General features: G+C 44.2%; 1 protein-coding gene and 1 long non-coding RNA gene across 18 annotated transcripts in view; one reads left to right on the top strand and one right to left on the bottom strand.

The window, feature by feature from the left end:
* Tm1 (tropomyosin 1) overlaps nt 1-20052 on the top strand; it is a 44962-nt gene that overhangs the window by 6128 nt on the left and 18782 nt on the right. The window lies entirely within an intron of this gene.
* On the bottom strand, nt 362-18501 carry LOC147755402 (uncharacterized). 4 transcript variants are annotated; one of them, XR_015328345.1, is made up of 5 exons: nt 14676-18501; nt 14314-14545; nt 10583-13788; nt 5847-10268; nt 362-938 (listed from the first exon to the last, which is right to left on the bottom strand). It is a non-coding gene; the product is annotated as an uncharacterized LOC147755402 (long non-coding RNA). The 4 variants fall into 4 exon arrangements; XR_015328344.1 differs by having other exon boundaries at nt 14314-14852; nt 16877-18501; XR_015328346.1 differs by having other exon boundaries at nt 14314-18501.

Genomic DNA, 20052 nt, shown 5'->3' with positions numbered 1-20052 from the left:
TGGTCGTAATTCCGTTGTCTATATGTAATAGCGTTCGGCTACTAAAAATAGGGTTATTTCAAATCAAGGCGACTTATAGCGGGAAAAAAACAAGACATTAAATGTACAGCTTTTTTCTTATCGTTTTGTTGCTCAGCCCTATTTGTCATCAATTTCATGACCGCTGTAAAATCTCTGAGACGCTATATAAGTATAGGTTAACAGTGAATTCGACATTAGACATTCTACCTATCACTACTCCGTTATCGTTTTTTCACGGTCACTGATATTTCTGGCTGACTATACGCTAGGGCTCGAGGTGAGCGGTATGAACACGCCCCGATTACACAAGGCCATTGTCTGCAAAAAGAAAAACGTCCCATTAAATGTGTAATGTTTTCGTGTTTATTTTATTATTAAGCCTTATTATCCTTGACCCTTTTGAAACTACAGCTGTTATAAGAGTTCGTTTACACAGGACCAAATTGTCCTCTCATGTCATATAGTTTTTGGCGGCTACGTGTAAATAGTACTATTCAAATTGTAGCTATTGGTTGTCTATTTGAACTTAACGTTCACTGTTGTGACGTATGTGGAACTCACTAATGATAAAATCATTAGCATTCATTCATCGGATATAACTTGATTATAAACCAGCGAAAGGTGTTTTACATACAACGTAGGCAAGGTTTTCCAGAATAAAACAGCCCGATTATTTAATATTAACAGCTGAAGAAGGAACGACAGAGGGGCAATTCTTCTTGCACTTCCAGCTGGCAATTGCCATATAGGTGTTTGCTTAATACAACGGCACCGTCCAGCCCTGTATGGTCCTCTGGTTTGTTTGTCCAGTCGGGCCTTCCGTCCTGCGCCATATCCCGTAGCCGCTTTCTAGGCAGTCCACCAGCTAGTTATTGACTTAACTTCTTTGCTATCCTGTGAGCATTGCTACGTTGAATCTGAAACATCGATTATTTTCGTTTTCTATAGTACAAAATCGACTGACGCCTCATTTACCGCTTTGCTTTTATCCAAATATAAAGATATTCTAATCAAGTGGCACGCACAGGGCTAACGTTGCAAAATGCAGGGGTTAGTAGGTGACACTCCTACAGTGTCAGACGAATATTGCAGAAGTCCATTTCGCATTTTTCATTTGCCCTCAGCTTCCTAAAAAAAATACACGAATGTATAAATAGTGAAGTTACTCTATGACGAGCAGCTTTCGTTCCCGTCTCGTTCGACTGACTGCTCGTTATCACTCTTGTTGTTTCTACTGGGAAACGTCTGTAGGTGCCATCTTACCACCTGACTGTCAAGGCCGTATCCGCTGTTGTTACCAGTAGCTAATAGCCACTGCTATCGATGCTTCTGCCACGACTCGATTCTGTTAAACTCTACCCCGCAGTGTCCTATTGTTTGGCGTCTGCTTTTAGTTTTACCATATTAAAATAATAAAACAACAGCAACAGTAACAACGCCTCAACGGCAATAAGAGTACTCATAACGCCCAACAGCATCAACCTGAAAAAAATCGCTAACGCCGGTGATCCAATGGGCGACTCCATTCCGCCTTGCCCTCAGACAGACGTCGAAGCGTTACTCCAGTTTTATTAATTACCTATAGAACTAATGAAGAAGAGTAACCGCTTTTTATTGTTGCCCGAACGCGGGCTCTAACGTCTGCCGCTGATGTTCGATTGTTGTTGACTGGCCGTTGCAGTAGCTACTTACAGTACTGCTTAGGGTGAGTACTAGTGCCTATACTTCATTGCGTTTTTCCTTCGTTCGGATGGATTTTTCACATGTGGTGATACTGACGAACTGCTCGGAAGAGGAACGGCGCGGACGTCTGCACCACTTCTAGCGTCACTTAGCCTCTACAGTATGGCACACATTATGTATATCCAACTATCGGCGATTTAACGCGCGGCCCACGCTTATGGCTGATGTCATGCACGCAGAATATAGGATCTGTCGTACCATTTCTGTGTAAATCTCTTGGTTGACTTTTCGAATAACGGGAAAGTGCGCGGGTTGCACGAAATCCTCTCGTTAACACCAGAATATCGCGTGTTTTTTTTACTCACTAGAGATTTTTCGTTGTACACTCGTTTACAGCAGCATGTCTATTCTGGCAGACTCTGCTTATTTCCATAGATTTTGTTTTTCTATCAGAAGCTGTTAACTTTGCCATAATCTCATTCGATTGACCGTTAGCAACCGGCCAGTCCTGTACCACTAGCTGCTTTCATTCATCAGTTCCGCTTCTTAGGCTCTATACCTAACAGCGTGATACATTAGAATCATGGCTATAATCTCTACATCGTATTCATTTATATGATACGAACCTACTACATCGACACGAAAGCATACGCGGTATCTAGTACTGTAGAGCATTGCTACGCGTCTCGGCTCTGTACGGCGCAAGACAAAATGACTGGTGCAGTCACCTTTCAAAGTCTAAAATGGTTGGATAGACCAGTCACTAGCGTTGAAGATATGGCACTCGCCTCTCAGGGAGAAGTGACACTGCAAGTGACTTCCTGCGTCGACCATCTGTGCATCCAGCCGGCTTCGTTACATTTCTATTCCGCTGTTACCATAAGACACGTATGTCTATATAAAACAATAATGAGTTGTCGAAAAATGCTGGCCGTTAAACGAGCGAACCAAGCAGGACCTCAGCCTGCTGCATACGGTACGGGTATTTGCTGCTGCATATACCCTGTATTAAATAATCTAACATGCATTATATATGTAATATAGTATTAAATATTATGCATCTTTCGAAATTCCTTCTACTAGGCAAGTTCTAGTGGAAGCCAGCAATTCAAAATGATTCCAGTGATGTCATTTTGAATCCTCGTGAGGCTAGTTCGTTGTGAACGTGCTCGGTTGTCTTACCTTGACGACTGTGCACTTCGCGGTATGCCTTTCTCTCAACAGTCGTCATCAACTGTTGAAGCTGGACGCCAGGAAGCCCATTTCGTGCAGCACGTTACCGCTACGTACCGGTCTGCCTCAAGGACCTCCGTTTGCCTTGTGTTTTCTCTTAATGGCATTGATGCTATTGTCAATCCACTTGACCGCGACGTTGGGCTCTTGATTCGACAATATTACTGTCGGGTTAAATAAACATATGAGAACAATGCGGAGTGGGCGTAAGCACCAGCGAGCGTGTGAGCAAGTGAAAGCATTAGTCGTTGGTCGGTCACTCTGTCTACGCAAATTTGTGCTCGAGTTCCACTAGCCTCTTACATTTGACTCACTGAGCGATTGCGTACGACTTTAACCGCAATTGTATCTAGCGATTGTAATGGACGCCAGATATACTGACCCAGATCGGCTCCTGTGGCCGTCGTAAACGTCGTGAGCAAACTACGTTGACAGGGGAAGTGAATGATGGGAGTTTCACTGATACTTGCAACAAATAAAATCATCAGTTTGCCTTCTAATGAAATCAATTAATTGAAAATTTATAAATAATTCTAAACTGAACAGTCTTCTGATTATGGAATCTCTACAGATTTCAACTAATTTCTTGGCCTATCATTCATGCGACTTCACACATACGTTGTGCAAGCCTGTACATTTTTAGCAGGTTTGCGTATCCTATCTACCAATACGATTCCTGTCATTTCGTAAGACCACACGCAGGCTAAGCCAGTCCCAAAAGATTTACAGCGCCCCATCATAGAGCCGAAGTTTGAATTCGATATGATCTTCTACCCTAGGCATTGCAACACTGTGCTATAATCGCAATCAACTTTTGTCCTCATGGACCAATACGTAGCGTCTCTCGTAGCTGTCGGATCTATCTGCTGTTTTCTCGGGCTCTCGATTTTTTCCTGTTTTGATGCTATTGGCGTGACTAGTAGTGGATAGCTGTTTCATAGCGAACAGGCTTGGTAGTTTCGAGTTCTTTAGATGATTGTCTTCACTGTCCATTATAATCATACGTATATTGGTATGTATCTGCTGTCGACCCTGTGGTGTCGTAGTTGGAATCGGTGTTTGTTATCGGTTGCTCTAAAAACAACAAACATAATTGGGCGTATGTTTCTTTAACGACAATAGCAGCTAACTCAGTGTCGTGTCACGGTCAGATGGGGCTTTTCGTTTTTCCCCTATGCCCTAGCAAAGAAAGTCAGAGAAAACAAATAGGGCCGAACAGTAGGAACGACAAAATACTTTTCCTAGTATTAATTGGAAGATAAAAAAGCACACCTTATCTCTAAAAGCCGAGTGTGAACATGTCGAATAATTGAAATTGTCTGAGGTGGCAAATTCACGTGGGTTGGCTCGACGACAATCGTTAAAATAGCAAAATTAGGGGCTGGTTAACTTTGTCGACTGGCTGTTATGCAGACTAAAGTAATGCGATTGAGGGGTTGTTCTCCATGCAGACGCGCCACAGATATATCCATCACGGACAAAAAAATATGGTTAATGAATGTAAAATTAGGGGACGATTCGGCAGTCTCGATCGCACACCTTTGCGGTTTCTTTATCGAGCTGACTGGTTCACCGTCGACGACAAACGGTCTTTGAGCAAACGCTGCAAAATGACAAAGTATACATATATATATATATATATATATATTCTGCACAACAAAACGATGCTTGCTATCTTGTCGCCATCGTCTTACTGTGCCTCGTCCTTGAGGGAAAATCTATTTTTATGACACGAAAAAAATAGCGATCGGCGGATCAGATGGACGGGACGAACAGCAAACGAGCGAGCCGCATAACACCGGCATTCGCTAGATACCGAGACAGAGAAATATTGTAGACAATGCGTTCTAAATTTCTAACAAAAACTAGAAACGGTTCAGGATGAAATAGATATGAAAGGTACAAGGACTAGTAGTAGCATGGGCACACAAGAAAACCGAAATCATTAGAAACCGATGGAGCAAAGAACGCGAGGTCGCGCCGGTATGAGGTCTCCCGGCCAGCTGAAATGATATTGGCACCTGATATTGACAACAATCAATGGCTGAGGTAAGGGCATAGCTACCACTTCCGCTATGCACCGCAGCCGAAGTCGTACACGCAGATAGGTGGTAAGCAATTGCAGCAGCAGCAGCAGCAATGTCTTCTTTTGAAATAGATCATCACTGTTAACTGAATCGCACGGCTAACTAACGGATTTATCGACTGGCTATATCGAGCAACTATTCCACACAACAGTGTGCTCTTGCCACAGGAACGTGCGGTTTCAATAGTTAATCGTGGTGATTCTACGAGCAACGCCAAAATGACTTCCCGTCGTTCTTCGGCAATATGACATCACTGCTTACATTGAACATGGCCACGTTCCGCTAGTCTAATGTCACGCTCACGATGGGGCGCATTTTTCTGAACTGGTGGCGACGATGATCCTGATGACCATGATGGTGATGGGTATGATGACAATGACATTGTTGATGATTATAGCTTCCGCCGCACCCAACGGTTTCAAAGCCACGGTCGTCGACCGAGGACCGGCACTATTAGAGAGTGGTCGCGGCGAAAAAGGTCAGCATCGGCGGAAAGTTAAACCCAGAATGTACACACACATTATAGTATTCCAGCACTGACTGCTGTAGTACGAAACATGCGTTACGTTCTATTTAATTGGTGTGTATATTTTCTACAGTAGATCGACCAGCCAATAAAAATGTCCTGTGAACAATCAGCAGGATCTACATAGGTACCAAGATGACGTCGTCAGGCAAACTGTCCTACAGTTATTGTTAGCGTCTAATACTAAGCTGCGCTATAACAACTCCCATAGTTATAGTCGATGCTTCTACTGTTTATTCTGTTACGATAGCGGCAAAAGCCGTAGTGTTTATTAGAGCTCTTACGGTCATACTTACGTTGTTATTACGGTTTCACGTTGATTTCCATTGTCTAGTTGTTATTCCGGGCTCTCATCCATCCGCCGCAATATAATTTGCTTGCACTTGGCGAACGTACCTTATCTCCTGCTGAGACTGTGCAAGTATTTGCAAAATCAACCGATTAGGATTAATTGCCGATTTATGTATCGTTACTTTCTAGTAATATCTTCAACTTTAATGGCCTCGTGTTTCTGTATCACAGCATCTCGTCCTAGTTTCGAGATGATGGCCACCCGGGGCAGTTGTTGTGTGGTCGAGGACTATTTTCTGTTCTTTCGTATGCTGTACTCTTCTCTGTCGGCCAATAAATTCGTGCGGATTCGTCCAGCGTTGTTCTATCTGTTATTATTCCGAAACATCAGCGGCTCACTCGCAGTTACGTTTGAGCTAGGACCAACGGCTGTTTACTGTGATAGAAGAGCTCAACTATAGAAACATACGAGTTCGCACCATGCCACGCCATCGCGTCAGGTATGAACACCGATCAACTCAAAATGCATTTCGTCACCATCGATAAGCCAGTAATTACTGGACAGAATTGGCAGACGGCCGAGCAAGCACCCATCTCTTCTATTGAGATTCAGCGGGGCGCACCCGTTCATAAAAGGCAAACACGAGGATAACTAGAAATGATACAGCTAACAATATAACCAGGACTCGACCGTTAGAACCGGCGATACGATTTTAACTGCAAATACACAACAGCTCATTCTGGAAAGACAACATTTTACAAGAAAATAATGGGGCAAGATGATAGAGTCAGCATACACACAGTATATTCAACAATTTTCTATAAACCCACGTCGGATTTTATGTGGGTAGCTGTAGAATGAACCGCAGCGTCGTTGTGGATTGGCGTAAATTTCTAGTTACCTCAAAACTGGAAGTGGTTGTTTCTCACTTTGAAATTATAGTTCACTTCAATATCAACTTAGTAAATTAACTATCTGTGAGCGTTGTACGTGCTTGGTCAATGAGGCTTACGCAAGAACTAGCCTTTACGCTGATCTACGCTGCGTTATAGCGTGTGTAAAGGAAAAGCATTTTGTATAGAGCACAATACCATATGGTGATATCAGAGATGTTACCGGCTACCTGAAAGGTTTGGGCGTTCTAATAATGCCATAAAGCAGGTTCTACTCTCAGTTTCTATAGATCTATATCGCTAGAATATCATGACACTGAATCAAGTACCAATAGCTGACAGGTATACATTTACCAAGCCAAATAGACGTCTTGTTCCGGAACAACTTGCTCGGCTTTCCATCAGTCTAAATGCAGAGTAACTCACCCTAAGTGAGTTACTCTGCATTTAGATTGTTGCTTTGATTGCGGCAGTTGAAATTTTACTGGATCAGAATCACTCTTTACTTCAGTTGTCGTGTAGTAACAACGGCTGCTGCTGGCGTTTTACGCCGACGATAGCTTCCTGTTAAACATCTATTTGTTGTAACAACAGCAGAGTAATTCGAAGCGTTGCGGTTTTGTTATCGATATTGCGGTTGGGACGGAGATGCGAGCTGCGGTAATGCTACTGAAGATGCTGATGTCTAGCGAATACGCTTGCCCGTTGAAATTGGGTCGCGGTGTCCACTAGTAACAGCGTCAGCAGCGCTTGGTGTCGACGGCCTGGCCGCAGCGACGATCCTTACGCGACGATTTTCTCCGTCGGTTTCCAAAGCCATCGGTAGTAGGCTCAATAGAATGTTACCTTCCAGCTTGCTTACCGCCTGTCTAATTAGAAGCCGTATAAAGGCGTCACTTGATCACCATACCAGAGACAGTAGCTATTTCGTACCCAAGTGCGACGGAGCGTTTCTTCTGCTACTGGCTGAAACATAACAACAATTTCCTATTGGGGGGCGACATACAGACGGATACATGCATGGTAAATGACTTAATCCACATTGAAATACGGTTAAGGAAACGAGATGATTCGTCGCCCACACATGAATCTTAACTCGAGCGGCATCAGACATTGACAAACTGCGTCTGACAATGCTAACAACAACCATGAGAGACACTGCACTGTACAGCCTGGTGCAAGACGCTTCAAGCCGAAGGAAGATTTTTTACATCTATTTTCCTTGGTTTTCTCTATTGCGTAACGTTTGTGCCTTCGGCGACAGTCAATATTATCCCAATACTGCTCAAGTGGTTTTCTAACATTATTAAAGATGACTATTAGTGACTGCGGAACAGATGACAATGGTAAAGTCGAACAGAACGCACGCGGCTGACCATCGCTGGACCTGTAGATAACGGCTTCAGGAAGAAAAAGCTGTTGCAGCATCTATAAGTTATTATGCACCACTTTTCGCTGTTACGGTACAGACGACAGCGGATGACTCAACAAAGAGCAGACAATAAAATCAAAGAGACATCAAAATATTGGTAGTACAACATAATGTTTTTTTTTTTTATCTTTTACGCGGCTTTTTTTCATCTTCTTTGGTCATCGCTGTGTCGGGCTTCCCTCTCCTGCAGCCAACTGATTACCTACCGCCACCCTTTCCACGTGTGCTATTATTGTTATTATCGTGATTATTGTCAGTTAGCCCTTCAACATTACTGAATATCAGCTGCGATGGCCAGGCGGAAAATGCCAATTCTGCCACTGCGATATTATCGCACTACGGCAAAATGACACGACGCGTAGCAGTGTTCTCATTTTATATTCTATACGAACATGGACGAAAGTAATTTGCTCGGCTATCAAAAAAAATCAAACCAAAACCAGAGGTTCGACACCAGATGGCAGCTCGTGTCGAATGGCGATAGCATCCATATAAAAACGACGAGTTTATGAGATACGTCGACGACATTATGCGCTACATATGGCCGTCGCTCTGTCGTCCTGCAGTCTTCCTTCCGTCTTTCGGTGGTGTCGGTACGATGGTTGAGAAAGCGTCCACCATTTTCGAAGGTTGCCAGCGCTTTTTTGAGCTTGCAGCAGTGTCTAGTCTTCTTAGCTTCTTCTTTTTGCAAGCGACGCCACGCCACGATTCGCTCCGGGTCTATGAGTAGAAAGGTCCTTTGTGTTCGGTTGAAATCTGTATGCAGTCCGCTGCGGTCGATTTCCACGATGTTGCTGTGATTCTCATCATAAGCAACGAAAAGTAAGAACGATAAGGAGAGGACGGGAGACAACGAAACTGGGAAGAGAAGTTAATGAGTCTCATTCGAGAGATACCAGCGATTTGCAGGGCTTCCAGGTGTACTCCTATTTTGGCTAAATTAACTACAGTGATCTTGCCAACTCGGTAGACAGGTGGAAAGTAAGATAATTGATTGCCGTATTATCGCTCCCTGGTTAATCCATATACATCTTTCCTTTTCTTCATTGATTTTGCGACGTGTGAAAGGCAGCGCAAGAGGCATTTTCGTTTCGAAGTTACGCCGGTGAAGTGGCATACTTCAGTGGCTCTGTAATTATGTTAACTAGAGTGAAAATTGTATCTCTGATGATGCTTACTTATGCTTGTCAACCCCTGTTCGAGTTTTATTATGAGAAAGGGGCCATTTTAGTTAACTGTTGTTGTTGTAAGGCAATCTATATATAGCCAGATGCTCATAGGACATTACGAACCCAATTATTTTTAACCAGATGGAAATGGTCATTAAAGATCTAGAAGCATTAAATGAATGTACTAGATGGGATTTTTCGGCAACCTCTTCATCACAAAGAACGTCATGCTTCCGGCTGTTATTTAGAAGCGTCGGCAATGGCCAGAAGGATGCCATGAACATCGTACACACTATTGGGAGAGTTCACTGATGGGTCCCATCAAACTAATTAGGAATTGAAGGCTGCTTCCTCTACGGAAGAGTAAACAGTAGATGTAACGGTTTAAGTACGGATATAATTGTCTGATGCACGGTCCACAGTATCGTGCGGCTTTCAATAGACGCGTATCGGAAGCATGCCTGTCCGATATTTTTGACTAAACAGGACGCAAAATGCACAAATAGCATACACTGATGATTCATACCGAAAGCAAAATCATAGAGGAAAGCTGTAAAATCTGGTCAGCTTAGTAATGTTTTTAGGTTAATAATTTGCACAGTTCTCGAAGTTGTATAGCTCTGTCTGTAACTAGTATGCCCACAGGCGTAAAGGTACAGACCTTGGGCAATTCGGTGCGCAGTATTCAACTGACAGAATTGTGTTCGAAATTAGTCTTATTGGCGGTGCAGTTTCCGAAGTGTAACTTTATTTTTGTTTACTAAGTTACCGTCATGTATATCTATCTGACTTGAAGCTTTTTCTACAGTTAAATATGTACATAATCTATGTACTCGCCTTTTTCGCCCCATTTGTGTGCACCAATCGTGTCCTTGCCGAACCCAGATGACCTCCCTTCGATGGCCAACTGACATGTGCCTTGTGGTTAACTGCTAATGAAAGCAGTATTAACCCCTGCGTTAATAGGCCGATAATCATCCTTATGTTTGGCTACATTTGTAGCAACAAAACAGATGTTATTACGGTGCAGTTTCGTAGCAAAGCCAAATATAAACAAGCGGTGATCATTTTCTGTGTTATTTAGACATTGGGGTCTGACTTACATCACGAGCGATGATGCCCAACGATACTCCTGGCACCTTCGCCACGTGAGTTTATTTACGTTGACACAAACTAGTATGCACCGACGTCATTTCATATTTCAACAGGTTAGTGAATGGCAGGAAGATCTTACGTCGAAACTTACCCGGCGCCAAGAAGAGTCTGCAAGTTGCCACGCACTGAATTCCGGGAGTCGGTACGACAGAAAATGCTCAAGCATTGAATGTTTTTCTTTTCGTTTCCGTCGTGTTATTCCGTACTTGAGCTTCAATAAATGAGCTTGCCAAGAATCAGCTGAGAAGTAACGGCGGTGTTTACGCTGAAAGAAAACGCCGTGGCATGACATCATGTTACCTTTTTTCATATGAACTGAACGAATGGTCTGGTAATCGGCACAAAAAATGCTTCTACTATATGTTGGTCACCAGTCAGCATGCAGCCATTTTTAAGGTGCTGAAGAGCTTTTCTTCTGTTCCTTTTTCTGGCATCGAAGGGGGCGAAGTTGGACATCACCGGTGTCGAAAAGTTTTCGTGCCCCCCTCTCTCCCCCTTTGGTGGGGGTTGTTGCTGCCGCTATAAAACGCTTAATTCTTGGAAGCCCCGCTAATAACAGTAGGTATGCTGCAATAATAATAAGAAGAAAAACAAGTGGACATGATGGTGACTGTGATGATGATGGCGGTCGTTTTGATGACGTAACTTCTACTATTCGTGTTTCGTTTATTTTCTCGTTATCTGCGGAACTTGCTTGTCTTTTACTGGCGTTCAGAATAGGCGCACCGCGATGAGAAACGGCCCGAATGCGTCTCGTTGTATGTCGACATTACCGTAGCTCCCTTTCTTACATACTATTTTATTGAAGACTTACATTATTGAAGAAAGGAAACATTGTTCTATATTCGAATGAAGAAGGTGCACTTCGTAGTTCCCTTCAGCTGACAATACTAAGCAAAACGATTAGCATGTTGAAAACTAGCTAATTATAATATCATCATGGCATCACGAGCGGTCGTTATGCACAGATGAGCATTTAGGCAAGCGTATCCAACGGGTCCTGTTTCAAAGTGTAGATTCTAACACAACGTGGACAAAATCATGTTATTATACTTCGGTTGTTTTCACAAGGCTGCTGTAAAAACTACAGTGTAGTGGGCGTCTTCCATAAAATGGGGTTGTAGCCATTAGCGGTAACAGGGGTTGCATTATTATTATAGAAATGGTGATACCGAAGCAGTCAGTTGTCATCGAGAGTGGTTACGGTAGTTGTAGCTTTACTGATATTCGTCGATTATGGTCGGTGCGAGGCCAAACTACGATATTGACCGTCAGTTTGATCTTTGCTAGGCTAAAAACAGTGAGACGAGGTTGTGGAGGCGCTGGTGAGCACCGTTTAGATGCTGCACGCGCGACGTGCAATCGACACATGTTTACAGTAAGCAGTTTTTCTAGTCGCGTCAATAGGCGCTAGGATACCGTCTGATGTCAGTCGTACGGATCCGTAGCCGCCGTTCGCTCCTAGCCCCCGGTAGTTTTAAGGTAGTCAACTTTTCGTTTCTAGGAACAGTTTTTTTTTTGTTTTTCTTTTATGAAACAAGCAAGCGTTCCTAAACGGCGGAAAGGCTTACACTGCACGTTGAGCGCAACATCATGAATGCCAGCTGTGGTATGAATCTACATGGAGTTAGAAATGCTTAGACTATATATATCTGAATATTATCAGGCAGAGGAGTGACGTATAAACGCTCTCAATTATACAATGGAACTGAAATTTGTCATTTTTTTGTTCTTTCATGACTAGCAATGCATACGTTGTCAACACGATGATCCTCTATGGAGAAGACGAAACTTCGAGAATCGTTCGAAATTTGTCAAAGGCTATATTATGCTAGGTTGAGTCGTGAAATATTATCTGAGGCTCTCTTTGACTTCATGCTGTTCCCGTTAATGTCCATCTACTTGTTTAACACTGCGCATGATAGCGTGCGGTCTGTTATGCGCAAGAATCGTACTCCGGTATGTTAACGAAGTATTCAGCAGCGGGCGCCCTTTTGCACAGCACAAGAGCGACTGGATACAGCAGGACACCGACACAGACACACACTCGCACACACGCACGTATCGTTATGAAGCTTTGTTCCGAGACAATCATATCGTATCATATGTTGGCATAGCTACGGCTTCTGTCGTGTCTCGATTATTTCGACTGCAGCGCTGTTAGCGTGGCCGATCTCTTCCATATTTTCGAAGTCATTGAACTTCGCCACCGCCAGCTTCAACAATAATAGCTCTTCTCCCTATCTATACTATTTGGCTGGCTTTACCATCGTGAGCAACAGCGGCAGGAACAGCCCGGCCAGCCGCAGTCAGTTCCACTAAAATCAAGATCAACGCCATGCGGGAGTCGCGCAGCGCCTGATACGTGTCCGCTTCTCGTTGTTCTCGTATGATTCCACTGCAGCTTCTTCTGTAACACTTCATAATCTACTGCTACTAGTATTTCTAGCATTCGCCGTCGTTTTGCTGGTCAGCACAATGTTATCGATGCCGACGGACGGAGGTTGTGATTGCCTCGAGCGCCGATGGTTGGTGCTGAGATCGTCGTATTGAACGGCCAATACGATGACGACGGTGGCATTAACTGCCATGGCGACGAACGAAGGAGTAAATCGATCAACGAAAAGCGAGCGTGGCGCGAGACGCTGTAGCAGTCCGAGTCGAAAGAGGGAGAAAGAAAAAGCGTGAAGATGAACTGGTAACAACGTCGTTGCACTTGTCTCATTCCAAAACCATCTATCCGCTGGGTCGACCCAAAACCTTCTCGCGCTACCTGGCCGTAGTAATAATAGTTGTCCTTTGTAGACGCGTTTTTCCTTTTCTTCTTTTTCTGGCCCTGGATAACTTCCAAACTGTTGAACGGAAACTCTCTCGTTGCTTCGCACATCCAGACGGCAGAATGCGTGGCTTCTGAAACGGCCGTTGCTGTTGCTGTTTCTGCTGGAGCTGTAGTTGAATCGAGTCGTCATCGGCTCGCAGCTGTCGACGTAATGAACGAACCTGACGAAACGGGAGTAGTTTGCTCTACTTTTACTGATGGATATAGCGGCTTGTACAGTCGCAGGCATTAAGGCACCATCGACTGCTAAAAGCTATCATTTACAACTACTAGGGTCACTACGATTACTGCGATACTGGACGTTCTGCTGAACAGAAGGACAGAGAACGTGCTTTTTGTTTCCGCTATTAGGTCCTATTGCTGCGTCATTTGGATCTTCTCCTGGAGGCTCCGCCCTTCTGCTCGTCGCGGACGATTCCGCTGATGGTGATAGGCGCGTCTATGGTCACGAAATAGGCCTGGACACCAATAAAAGATAACGAAGCATTGAGAAACAAAAAGCTTTTAGGCAATAACGAGCCAACAGGTAAACAAGCCGAGCGTAACTGTACTACTTTAGCTTTATTTCGTTGTCAAATTTATGAATACGATGTAGCTTGTAACCAAGTTGATAAGCAGTTAAACTGGAGAGTCGATGACAGCCCGATATTTGTTAGCTATACTTTATATTTGTATATGCTATATATTATACATTGGTTATCTATTTCAGCTGTCAGTTGCTGAACGGAAAACCGTTCGTATTATCGCTAGCACCGCCCGCTTTGCTTTGATATTAACTAGCCGAATAAATTAAAGTTCTTGTCGACTTTCGTGCGTACGTGCACGAAACAAACATAGCGTGTATCATGTCCGCGTACGCCGGTGCTAGCCTGATTCAAAAACGGACTTTTTCACGTCATTCGTGTTCTGTTACTTATACTACTGTTTTGTCCTGCTCACGCGTATCTGCGTAAACTCGCGTACCGTCGTCCATTGACACTTACGTTCGTTACGTGGTTGTGACGACGTTGCTGGCTTAGCCGCATCGAACGGTGGCATCGACGGCAACATCAGCACTACAACCACCCAAGTGTTCTCATCAACGGTTTCCTCACCGTTTGCTAACTACGGCGCATCGTTGTAATGAGGCCACTCATACCCCGTCGCTGAACAAGAAGGCTACGATGATCCATGTACATTACTATGATTAAGGCGTGGGTGAGACCGGAGCAAAAGCTGAAAGTGAAATCAGTAGCAAATGACACATTTTAACTTCGAAGATGACAAACGACGATACTGCAGTAGCAGTGATCGCAAAAATTGCTTCTGCTGTACTGGCATTATGGGTACTGCCCTGATGGCGTACATCTGAATGAGGTGGATGGTGTCGTCGGTCTGAGGGAGATCCGCGCGAGCAACTAGCTGGCCCCGCACGTTGAGAACACGTTGGCGCGCTGAACGCGGCGGACCCATATTGAACTAAAACTCCTTAAGTTCTTGCCGATCAACTGCTGCTTCGAAGCTACGGCAGATAATGCTGTAACTAGAAAAAAAGAAAAGTTAGGCATGCAACTAATGCATCGAAGCCCTGAAAGCAATTGGAACGAAACAGCATCGCTGGGGAGGAAAAATTCGTATACAACATGTTGTCTATCGTATCTATAATGGCACGGGAAAGAACCACTGCTAGGAGTGGATGTTCGTGTGTAGAGCTGAGGAAAGAAAAATAATCCGATAACATTATTACACAGAGTCATTTCTTTGACCTATGAATAAGTTGGTCAGGTCACTCGGATCGCTGCTGAATCAGATTACAATGCAGCTATCAGCCTGATCTAGTTGTATTCCAATTACAGATGAGACAGTAACGACAGATCACACAGCGGCGGCGGCGGCAGCAGTCGTGCGTCTGACCTAACAAAGGAACGTATGTACGTGACAGCTTTGTTCCGCATCAGCAGTGGACGGTCGACGGATCGCACCGATACGTAGAGCCCAATTAGCAGCAACGAATATGGCGAACAGAAATAGCACCGATGAATTTTAGAGAACCATCAAACTGAGAGTCGAGAAAATCGGATCGAGTCGATCCAGTCGATTGTTATTTGTTAATGAACAATCTTTGTTTAGCGTGCGTCGTCTGTTGCGGAGTTTACTTAAAGCGCCAAGCGTTTCGGAAACGCGGCGGTCAATGTGGCACTACTGTCGCCTGAAGGCAGCCATATTATCGAAATGTGTGCATCGGCGTTTCGATGTGTCTAACATTGACCAATTTGGTTAAGTTCTCGTGTAGCAATGTCGCCTCCGGTTGTAGTCTCCAAAGCGGTAGGGGCTGCCGCTACTGCTTTAATAGCGGCTAACGGACTTCGGGACCACTGGACCGCAACGGCGTCGATCGCGCTGTCTGTTCGAATAAAGCGGTCTAGCGATACCAGCAGCGGTGGCCAACTGTCTGAGCCGACTCTGTTAGGAAGGCCGGGAAAAGCAGGTCGTTGATCTCGTGATCCTTTAGTGAGGCCGAAGCTGTGAACAGACCCCTCTGGCGTGCAATTGCTTTACCAGAGCTCCAAAGCGGCAGGTTAACGACGACAGCCACATCAAAGCCGACTGACTAGTCGAATCCACAACGGAACGTACGAACGCAGGACCGATCACCGCGAACCCGCTCAACAGAAAAGTCCATGTTTTACCTGGCGTTGCCTTTTGTGTCCGGCCTTTGTTTTTCGATCGTTGTTTCGTTCTGTTTCGCCGATCTGTGCAGAGATCGCCTGTGACTGTTGCTCGAATCAGTCATCCAATGAGTCAGTAGGTGCGAGAAACATTGTTCCGTCTTTATGGCTACGTGCTCTTGGGATGTTATGTATTTATTGGTGGCAACCGTTTCCTTTAGCTGCCACATAATAGCCGATGATAATAACAGTAAGAAAAATGGTGTCTACTTCAACTTCTCAATTGTTACAGTTCGAACATAGTGGCGTCTACTATTCGTGGCTACCAATACCGTTATTGTTGCTAGTTCATCAGCCCTGCTGAGATTCACATGAGATAACAATTTGAATGTTACAGCCTCTTGCATTACGTAACCGGTTTCCTGTTGAACATAAACATCACACACAGTTTCTGCTTGCAGCAGCGGCGGAGACATTATCCGGTGCTTCTTTTCGCGGCTTGGTTGCATTGACGATCACCAGAAAAACTGTAGGGGCAAAGGTGACCGCCGATGCAGGAACTTTTTATGCCCATGTCTGGTCAGTGCAACATCCTCTAGTGCGCCATAAAAAGGATATACAGTCATAGTAATCACATGTAAAAGTCGAAAAAAAAAAGAGGAAAGTCGCGTTGAAATTCGCCGGTACTAAGCTAGTTTCGATGGCAATCATGGTCTAGCAAACTTAAAAATCAACCTACACTTTGTGGGGCAACCTGTAAGGCATAGCTAAAAAGTACTTAGAGTAAAGTTTTGTCTATTCTTGCTTTCGTATAGAAATTGACGCGACTGTCTTATCTGTTTTGCCTAAAGTTCCCGCAAAAGCGTGATGTTTTTCTTCGTGAACACCTTAAACTTACCTGGGTTTTTGTCATTGGTCACATGAGGCATTGTCAGCACAATAATGATAATGTTATTAATTAAAGTCCATTTCTCGGTTAAGTGTAACTGAAGTCGATCCGAGTAAGTTGAACCTAAGCAGTAACCTTTAAGTTTCTCAAATTTGTTTGGCATTTCATAGTTCAAATAACGGTAGTTAGGATGAGCCGACAGCAGACGTTAGTGGAAACATTGATTTGTGCAGAACAGACGAACTATTCAGGCGGCATTTACTACGCCGCCTTATTTTTTCTAAGTAAAATCATGGACCTCTAGTGTATATCCCAAAGTAGTAGTAATCGTGCCAGCATCGTATTTATTACGAATATCGTATACGCGGGGCTGCGTGATTAAACAAAAAGTGCCATCCATTTGCATTGACGGATGATATGGTCACACGTTGGTTTCTTATGCAGTAACAGTAACTACCATACAATAAAATTCAAACACGAAATATACCAGCGTGTCGACGGTGTCTCTACCAGAAAACTGGTTATGAATTGCCATTTTTGCAGAAGAAAACTACTGAAAAAAGCTGAAGAATCATGCCCATATCCCGTAGCGCGTCGCCACCAACACGGTATGCCACCATTGGCATTCACTTGTTAAAGATGTGTCTAATGTACGATCGTCAACGGCGAAATGAGGAGATTCAGGTATCTTCTGGCTGTGCCTTTTTCGGTAGGGTGCACTTGATCTGTTGCTTATCTTTTTTAAGTGTTTTTTTCACTGTGTTTAAATATGCACGTATCCAGCCACCGACAAGAACGAGCATTATTCCCTGTTTAATCCTACAGGGAAACGGTAGTTAGTAGATGCTGCTGTATAGGATGCGGTTATCTCGACGATACTTTGCCTCCTGCAGCCGCAGTCTGGTTTAATCGATGGCCGTGGTAGTAAATGGTGGGCATCAACTGTGTAAACAACAAAAAGATGCCACCGAGAAACAAGACAAAAGAACTAGGCAGCGTATACGTATCATAGTCCTAGCAGTCCAAACAAACAGAGGAATCGCCATAGCTCAAGCAGTAGTAGCAGCACTTGCGCTTGACGGGCCGGCATCTACGAGATCAGACATTTCGTACGATGCTCCTGTGTTGACGACGCTGATGGCTGATGTTGATTGTGGTGGTACCGCTTTTCTTGGCAGCGATATTTTGTTTGTTTTACTTCTGTCCAAACTGGCCTGGCAGCGTTGTTGAGAAGCCACAGCGCGGGTCCGCACTGAATGGCGCGCACTGCCTTGCCAAAGGACGATGCAAATGGGGGATACCGCAAATACTATACGAAGCCATGGGTGGTGCTTTTCCCAGCTTTAGTGGTCAAGATGGCGGCGGCGCCTCAGTCAGCATGCCTCTATGGTAGCAGTAGCACCGGTGATAGTGATGCAGCTTCTTGCAATGACTACCGCTGCTTTGTCCGTTGTTGTATTTGCCGTTTTGAAGGTCACTCAATGGCGGCGGTCTTGGCGTCGGCTTTGATGACGGCGACAACAGAAGCTGCACCTAAACGAACAGCCAAATCAACGGCGAATTTTATCGGTTATCCAATTGTGTTGGCTTTAGCTTTACGAAGGACAGTCCTGCGACGAGAACGAACGTCTGCTGCTGCTTTGTGTTTTGGCTACTGATTCTGATCGCTCTTGTCGCTTTGAGCGGATCAGCAGAAGACAGCAAAGACATGCGTAAATGTTTACCGCCTGTATGCTATACGGCCGAAAGGTGCAGATCGGCACCATGCAATTATTTTCTCGTTCTATAGAAGAGAGCAAAGGCAAAGAGATGAGGATAAAACATGTCCCAAAGATGTTATATGAGGAAAAAGTGTTTCGCGTCTTTGGATGAAAATGCATAGTTAGCGGAAAGGTAAATATTAAGGCCCGCAGGTGCGGCATAAATTATAGACTTTCTTTATTTGGGCTACCTCAAGCTACTCTGACCGAACAATGCTCATAGCAGAAATCTGACCATTAATTCTGACAGTACAGCAGACGATTTGCTTGTTTTGCTCTCTGGTCGAGGCATTAGGGGTTAGACCCACGTTCCGAAACGTGTAGTTGTCACTTCGAAGGTGATTGGCGCTGTGATAGTTGCTATCATCATCATGGCTATAATACGTATTAATTATTTAGGGTAACGCTGCTTGGTGATACTTTTGGAGCTCGTAAACCGAATTCTTTTTTCTTTGGTTTCGTTGCGTAACCCTGCTGGCGCTGTTTGGTGATACAAACAGCATTTTTAATGTAGTCCTGCTATTGATCGAGATTGGTTATGGCAATTACCATTGATTTATTGGCACTAAATTCCCGTTCTGCTAATAACCTGCTACGATGCTGACAGTATTTTCTTGCGTCCGAGTCGTTGTTGGCCCAAAAAAATTGTCTACCGTTCTAAGCCGATGTCACCAGCAAGATCTCCACGTGATTACAAGACATGCAGCCGCATTTACAAAAGCGGACCCGCCCACTTTCGTTGACCCAGACTACAAACATATTCATTAATAACACAGAGTCATGGAAAGTTCGAGCTTGTAATCGCCAACATGCTTATCCTGTATCCATCCTGTTAATCAGTTCATGCAAAATGAAGCTCTATATAAAATGTTGTATACATAATATATACCTACTGCGATATGTGAAAATCGAAATTTTGCCACTTATCGAGACTAGACGAATCCTATAAGCTGTAGAAATAAGGTACCAATATTGGCTAAACCTCATATGTTTCACTGCCGTCTTCAATCGACCGCATCACGGGCGTACAAGAAACTGCCTAATTTGAAGTTTACCACTATTGAGTATGTTGTTACGTTTCAATAAGCCACAAGTCGTTTCGAATTTACCATTGCATAAACATGCAGATGTTGTCTGCGCCGGTCAATGTGTCGTTATAGGCATATATCCTATTCCATCTTGGAGATCAGGGGGTAGTAAGGCCGGATGATCAATGATGAGATAGTAACTGTTGCTGCTCGTTTTCGATAGGCAGGCGCCTATCAATAGAACGCCCGCTCAGCTCTTTTTTCGACGCTATCAGCAGGATTTAGGGTAGCGATCGTGCTGTTTTGTTCAATTCGAAAGGGTTGCCCTTGCGTTGAACGCTTTCTGGTGTGTTAGTCACACCGACAGGGACCTCGGAAGAATGCTAACTATAACAAT

This window comes from Varroa destructor, unplaced genomic scaffold (genome assembly GCF_002443255.2).
Source record: "Varroa destructor unplaced genomic scaffold, Vdes_3.0 BEIS01000005.1, whole genome shotgun sequence".
Lineage (NCBI taxonomy): Eukaryota > Metazoa > Arthropoda > Arachnida > Mesostigmata > Varroidae > Varroa > Varroa destructor.
Note: the sequence above shows the minus strand (reverse complement) of the source record. Positions and strands in the feature narration are given on the sequence as shown.